This window comes from Electrophorus electricus, chromosome 2 (genome assembly GCF_013358815.1).
Source record: "Electrophorus electricus isolate fEleEle1 chromosome 2, fEleEle1.pri, whole genome shotgun sequence".
Lineage (NCBI taxonomy): Eukaryota > Metazoa > Chordata > Actinopteri > Gymnotiformes > Gymnotidae > Electrophorus > Electrophorus electricus.
The window spans coordinates 16651166-16659670 of NC_049536.1; positions in this window are offsets into that span (position 1 = coordinate 16651166).

Sequence of the window (8505 nt, forward strand, 5' to 3'; positions counted from 1 at the left end):
GTGCCTGTTAATCCTAGCTGTATTGCTGCTCTGGAGCAAGATGGTCTTTTCAGACCTGTCATCTATAATGGCATATGATATCAGGGAATGTGATCTAAGCTTTAGTTGAAACTTTACAATCTTAAGGAGAACATTATTTCCATTGTCAGGCCTGTCCAAATACAAGGTCCCACTGGATGCCTTTGCTACTACAATTACTTTCTCACTCCCATTTAGAGGCCTATAATTGAGATCATGAAGTGCAGTTAGATGTCTACCCTTGCAGGCACCTTCATTCTACACTGTGCTCCATGATGTTTACGGCCAAATCTCCAACATCTATGATTTGACTTAATAAGGTCTTCTGCTCATAGGTAATTTGTGCAGAGTTGGTACACAGGTTGAGATGATGCTTATTGTTGTCACAGTATGGACAATAAACCTTAGCTATCTCTGATGTCTTGATCTCTGAAGGCCTAGCTTCTGAATCCCCTGTGGTAGAGCTGCGTGGTTGATACAAACAGAACTGTTGAAGTTTGTGGGGCCTGTCTAAGGTCCCTTTTCCTTTCCTTCTGTTTACCTCCAATATCTGCACTTTCAGTCGAACCTATCTTTATGTCAGTGCTCTGTACCTCTATCTCAAACTCCAACCTATTAGGGTTAATATAGGCTGTCTGCATGGATGAACATACCTTTTGAAGTTGGCTTACATGCTGTATGGCAGTTTAGTTAGAAGCCTTGATACGTGGGCCCCACAACGAAGCTCAATAGATCCTACCTGTCCCATCTGGTCCAATATCCTCACCAGAGCTCGAAGTCTCAAGGCAAACCTTGAGTATCCCCACTACAGTCATCAGGTCCATCCATCGCCTCTGCTATTCTTCTCAATGACAACTTATGTGGCTGCCCATAGTGTTCAATCAGGGAATGCATGGTGTCTGTATATATTCTGCAATCAAGGCCTCTTCAAATTTAAGATGAGCTACTAAAATCTGATATTTAAAGCGTTCAGTAGCATCATCTGGTAATATGTTGTCTAAGCCTAGCTTTAGTCTTGCAAACTGATGAGGGTCATCACTGATAAAGTAGGGAACTAAAGGTTTAGGGCCTTTGTATGCAAGTTCCCTGCCTGGTGGGTGATGAATGCGGGAATACTCATTTAGGGTAGTACTGATTGTAGGAAAAGGATTGCACTGCTGCATTCTTTTTCTGCTTTCTGCTCGCATGAAAAGGGAGCTTTCTCAAGTATTGGCATTTATTAGTGCACAAGCGGCTTCTCTCTCAACCCTAATAGAAAAGAACAAAAATAATCCTAGATTTCTATTTAGTACAGTTGTATATCTAACTAGCAATAAAACTGACAGCAATGCTCAGAATACAACATACCATAGTAGTAATGAGTTCATTAATTTTTTCAGTGAGAAAATGAAACACATTAGAGATAATATTAAAGATTCAGAGTATTAATGTGAAATCAGGCAGCTATTTAGAGATCAGAACAACCAAGGGAAAAAAAAGACTCTAGAATCCTTTACACTTATCCAAGAGTCTGAACTTACATCTCTGATCTCACATTCAAAATCCTCCACTTGTTTGCTAGATTTATTGCCCATACACTTTTTTAAGGAAATCCTACCTGAAACAGTCTTTACTAAATTAAATAAACTATTCTTTGAACATTGGCTACATAACTAAATAATTCAAATTAGCAGTAATCAGACCACTTATCAAAAAAATCTAACCTCAACCCATGTCAGTTGCTAAACTACAGGCTGATCTCAAATCTTGCATTTATGTCCAAGATCCTAGAAAAAGCTGTAGCATAACAGTTCTTATTAAAACTAGAAAATTTGATTACATTATGCCTATCTTAGCTAGGTTAGATTGGCTCCCTGTAAAATTTCATATTAATTATGTAATACTTCTAATGACGTGCAAAGCACTGAATAGTCTTGCCCCACAGTACCTTAGTGAACTCCTAGTGCATTACAACCCATGTCGTCTGCTTAGATGAAAAGGTGCAGGCTCTTTACTAGGACCAATAATAAGAAAATCTACTACAAGAGGCAGAGCCTTTTCCCACACTATGGAATAACCTTCCTGTAAAATTCAAGACTCAGACACAGTCACAGGAGACACTGCAGCCTCCTCTGAACATCTTCAGGACTGTAAATCTGTCTGTCAGAATGCCAGTATTTCATAAGCATTTTATTATGGTGACAGATGCTGCCGTTCTGATTAATCTTATCTTTTGCAGCTTCACATCTAGAACCAAATTCTTTTATGTCCTCCAGAAAAAAAGGCTGTAAACTTCTGTCCCAAATGTACTCAGAGATCTCCAAAACCACAGCAACCTCATTCAAATGCATGGCTAAACCATCTGATTCATTGATAATGATAATTAAAGGCTTTCTGTAGCGCAATCTTGGATTAGTGTTTATTTATTGACTACATGAAATTTCATTAAGTCATGGGAAAAGCTAGATAGATCATCATCATATCTCTACAGTCCTATTGTGTTAGTTATTGTGACAGCACTGTTCCAGCCTACTAGCTTTTCCCCACCCAGACTCAGGTCCCACTTAACTGAGTACTGATAAGCTATACCTGTCTCTCATTCCAGTCAACCATATAATATCCCAGTTTCCCACCTCCAACTCGTGAAGTATTGTATCCCTATGTGCATACTGAACGTTTCCCTGTTTCTCCTGATTCCCAGGCTTTTGACTTCTGCTTTCTCCTCAGACTACACCTCATTCCTAGCCCTTTGGATTATTTGTACCTACAGATGGGCAGTGGGAACTGTAATCACGACGCTCCTCGTTCAGACTCCCCCTGCGTTGACGAGAGCTGCTCAGATCCACCACAGACCCATTCCTGTCAGTGTCAATAAACTTGTGCTATTGGATCCTCACTTACCTGTGTCTGGGAGTTTGTTACAGTTATCAGAAATCCTTGAACAATATATGAATTTTTTTAGTTAGGGTATCTTTGGGAGTGAAACATTCCATGTTCCTCAATCAGTGAATTTTCAAGCATTTTTGAAGGTATGATTGTGTTTGAAATGTTTTAATGCACCATCTAGATAATTCTGTGATTATTTGTATTTGTACGTGATGTGAATAATTTAAGTTCTGATTTCCAGGACGTTTTTATACCATGTGTATTTCACTTGGTGCAATAAGACCATTTTTTCTAATGTAAAATATAAGTGAATAAATGTACTTGTGCTTGTATTGTGTATAATGTAATTTTTAGCTTAATAACCATAAAGTTTCAACAAAGCACCCAAAGTTAAATCACAGGGTAAAAGCTTCAGATTTGTTTAAAGTAGTAAACATTCCTGCTTGTCCTATTACCATGCAATTATAACAGATGTGAAAATCATTATAATTTTATAAGTGCATGAGCTATCTGTACTTTGTGTCTGTAATGCCAGTATATCAGTGGTTCTCAAATGTTTTATACCACGTAAAACCTCAAAAAATACTTCTCAAAGTACCACCACTATGACCAATGGCATTTTATTTTTAAATATTTATTTTAAACATCCTCTTTCTACCAATAGAGGAAGCACTTGCACCATAGTTTGAGAACCAGTGCACTATACATTCACATGTATTGATTAGAATTTTTAAGATTTATTTGCTCATTGGCAGGTTAACTCAGCTAACCCTGTGTTATTCTGCCTTTTTAGCTGAAACCTGCAGACTGAAGAAAGTGTCAGACAGCATGTCCTTTTCTGGAAGAGCCAGTTGATATTCTCTGATCAGACTATGCTTGGATGTTTTATCATTCCCTAAAGAGAATCTGAGCATTACCATTTTCCTGTACAATTGATCATTTATCTGAACAATATTCATATCTTTCCTATTGCACATGACACATCATAAACATTCTATAAGTTCCAAACTAATTCTTTGTGTTGCATTTTGTTTTTTCTATCATGGAATATTTCCCATGTAACATCACTGATGCTGAGCATATTTCCAAGGGAACCATCTGTCAGGCTGTAAGAAATGTTACTTTTGCACTTAAACATTTACTGGTTTACTGTAACATTTACTGTACATTTTGCCAAACCACAGCCTCAGAAGACTCATGAAACAGAAATTCCATAGAATTGCAGGTATCAGTCTAAGCAATTGTTATTTGATTTAGTATGAAGCTTTGGAGCCTGAACCACTAATCATTTGTTATTATATGAGTTGCCAGATGTCTGCTAAATGCTGCAAATGTAAATGTAGATGGTACAAAGATTGTGAACAGAAGTCTTTCACAGTACAGCTAACATGGAAGCAAAGTGGTCTGGATCTAAATGACTTACAAATCTGTGAGCATACACTGAATGAGATTTTCCCATGGGTAGATATATATACAAAGATCAACATTTTGTTTCCATCCTATTGCAACTAAACATTTAAACTAACCTATTATCATAGAGTTTGATGGTTATGTGCTGGGTGACAGAGGGCGTCCAGCCCACAGCAGCATTATAAGTGGTCTCACTGCAGGACACGAGCCAAGATAAAGATGCCCACTGGAGTGCTCAAGGGCCTGGTCCTAGTGCTTTTGTAGGCTCAGGGTCACCCTAGAAAGGTCATGTGACATTATTGTGGCATATGTGATTCTCCAAAACTTTGCCACAATTAGAGGGGAACCATGCCCTACTCAACCAATGGGTGATCCTGATGAAGACGATCCTGATGACAATAATGATGAAGAGTCTGACCAGCCTGCTGAAGCATGAGATGGAAGAGCAATCTGACACAATATGCTACCATCATTTCTGATTGACCATCACTTCCCCAGTATCAAATAAAGAAACTACACCTTTTGTTTTATGTGTCTTTATTTCCTGTGAATACATCTACTGCAGTACAGTAGTTACTGTTTCTTATGTTGTTCAAATAAGTAAAACCATTCACCTGTGGGAACCTCACCCACCTTCAGTTGTTGTATTTCCACTTTGGTGTTTTGTATCTGTAGCTTTATGTGATCAATTTCTAAGATTAATTTTTCAATCTGTTTCTCCAAGTACACCCTGTGCAGTTATTTCACAGGGAGCTACAAGGACACAAAAAAATTATGTTGAATTTCACAATGCCAGGTTTACTCAGTTCTGTTGTAAGTCATGGGCCGATGCTGAACATCTTACGTTTAAATTACGTTGAATTTAAAAGTTGTTTTTTTCCCCAATAATGTCCTTCTTTACACCAACGATACTACATCTAAAATGAGGGGTGCTTAAAAACTCCATATATAACCGTAAAAATTATTTCTGTTAAATTTTAATTAGTAAAAAGGAAGGTGATGGTGTATTTTACATATTCAGTGACAAAATATGCAACTAACCTAATGGTGTTATTTTTTGCTTATCTGATCCTGTGAAAGATAACTAACTGTTAACTCACCCTGAATAATCAGACACAAATTTTATACAATAGAAAAAATATTCTAAAAATAAATACTGTCCCCCAATGTGTTATGGGGGACAGAAAAAAACTTTCTTCATGTCGGAAGTAATATAGCTAGTTAGCAGATGTTGCTAGTTGTCTTAGCTAACTCAAGTCGGTGGTGTGTTGGTGAACGTTTTTAACAGCAGCGACACCGTTAGCTAACATGTTAGCCCGAGCTAGCTAATGGAACGCAAGTTACCACGCCCCTTTACCGAGCTAGACATGGGATCCGAGAACGACGGTAGCTGAAGTTACTCGTCTCAGTTAATTAGCCATCTGAATTACTCAGTCGTCCCAGAATTTAGGTTGCCAGAATGAAACATCAGATTAAGGACAAACCTACCGAACTGTAAACTGCCGCTTAATCATCCAAAACACACGGACTGTTGTACTGCCAGGCAGCCGAAGCTATAATTTAGATAGCGAGCTAATTACTGTCTCAGGTTAGTTTAACACAAGGAATCAACTCACGTGCCGTGCAAACTTGGCCTCATTTAAAATTTTAAGATAAAACTCACCCCAAATTCTGGTTTTGTCTGCATCATAAGTTAATGTCGCATGTTGAAATTATTACGTGATTGTTATTAAAATATATCTCCATAGCACCAGGAAGAGCTTTCAAGAAGAGTTCACTCTTAAAAAGGGCACAGCGGGCATCACGTGGCATGTTCTAGCAACTTTGAGTAGAAAAGAACACAAATAACGAAATATCAGATCTTGGCTGAGAAATTCTGAGCTCATTATCATAGACCACTCTATTAAACCGTAATCGTTGGCCGTTCTTATCATTCTTACTTGTATGTATGTCCAAATGTTACTATGATGATCGGATGTGATGCACGTTTAAGACGTCGTCGTGTGTGATGCTTTGTTAAAATGGGAAGTTTGGTTTATTACTTTTGAAAAGAAAAAAACTACTTTGGTTTGTTCAGCGTCGGATATAACAACAGTATTATTAACAACAACAACAACAAGAACAAGATTTAAATATGTAGCACTTATACATAAATGCAGCTCAAAGAGCAAATAATATCTGTGAGTGCTGCGTGAATCGCGCTCTCGCATTTTAAAAATTGTGCTCTCAGCTATTGGGAGGACAATAACGCCATAAATATGCTGTCCGTTCTGGATGGTATACACCAGAGTACCAGACCCAGCATGGGTCCAAGCCGTCTGCACCCAGAGGTGTTCATGTACTTACTTCGATCGGTATTATCATTATTTGAGGTTGAGTTCTATATTATTCATTATGCTATAGTAAATGAGAATGTGATTTAAGCATATATGTGTTAAATGTGGGTAACATGTTTCCAGGGAATGGATGACTTTGACAAAGGATACATCAAATACAACCAGACAGGAGTTGGGACTTTGTGCGCTACCATTGTGATCTCAGTCACAAAATCTGCTATTTCGCAGTACCTAACAGCTCTTATGGATGCAATTGGGATAGAAGAAGCTCTCAGTGCTGAAGAAGGAAACTGAAGCTACTTCAAAGAGTTCAGCTCTCATGTCTGAGAATGCTAGCTCTGTAGCTGGACCAAGCCCAACACAAAAGGTTTGCTTCTCTTCTGCCCTCAGTATTTACAGAACCATGCAGAATAATGTTTTGGGGTTTCTCCATGGGATACAGGAATTATTTTCAGGAGAGAGAGAGAGAGAGAGAGAGTCTTCCACACCTGTTAAGCCCACTGAATCCATGAGTGTGATCTCACTCAATGCATTGCCATCTACAGTACTTCCCACCATCAGTGCAGATGGCATTGTTTTTGAGAGGCCAAGTTCAGCATCAGATATCTTTGTATAGAAGTCTGTTAAACCCTTGCTGAGCCACAGTTCAGCCTCATGTGTAGCTGGTCAGTCAGTTTCACCTACTAAGACTAGGCTGAAAACCTATCTGCACAGTCAGGCAATTTATTAAATACTTCTCATCTTAGGTAAAGGTGTAGATCTGGGGGTCCATGGGCATTGAGAGTTATGGTAAACTGGGATGTTATGATGCTGTCACTTCAACTCTGTTCTGTTACTCAAGTTTCTTGACTGAGCGTGATGGAGAGCTAATGTCCCAGGGTGCCCTCGTGCCTATGAGGCATCTATCCTTTTAGCTGTGCTGCCATAACTAGATCTGCTGGAGTCCATCTTTGCACATTAGTTACCTAATTTACACTTTTTAAAAATGATTATTATTTTTTCTCTCTCTCTTTCTCTACCACTACTTATTCTGCTCCTTATTGTTTATATTGTTGCTATTGTATTGTCCGTTGTCAACCAGAGGAGGATGGGCCCCCCTTTGAGTCTTGGTTCCTCTCAAGGTTTCTTTCTCATGCTCTAGGTAGTTTTTCCTTGCCACTGTCACCCTTGGCTTGCTCACTGGGGGCTTGGACTTGGGCATGTGTAAAGCTGCTTTGTGACAACAGCTGTTGTAAAAATTGGTACATAAATAAATTTTACTTTAATTTTGATATTTACTTGCACACATCTCAAAATAAAATTAACCCTTTTGCAGTTGAATTCACTGCAAGTGAGTTTGTTGCATCTCCCAACTTGCCAACATCAAATTACAAATTCTATTTACAAATTCTATAACATGAACTAAAATGTTCATGTGTCATTTCTGCATCTCATTTCAGCATTCAGGGGTGTCTGTGCAGTGCTTCCATGTTTACTCTGGACATTCACCCTAGTGGTGACCTCTGAACTCTTCTTCAGGAAGGACACATTCTACACTTCTCCTCTGTGTAGCTTCATGTAGTTCACACCTATATGAGGTAGCCCAAGCGCTTCTGTCACTGTGCATTGGTTGCTTCTAGCTGAACATGTCAATGCATGTGTGTGTTTATAAAGGAGGTTTTTAGCTCAGTCTTCATGAATTCTAGCCAGTCCAAATTTTTATTCCTAACAAATATGAGCAATGTATTCAGACTTCTGTAGCCAGGCACTTTATTATTTAGTGCATTTGGGTTTGGACTGGGAGCACAGACTGGAAGCCTTTAAGGACTGGATTGAGAATCCACTGTCATGATTTAGCCTGTGAACCTGTTCTTGCACATTATGCATGTTGTAGATT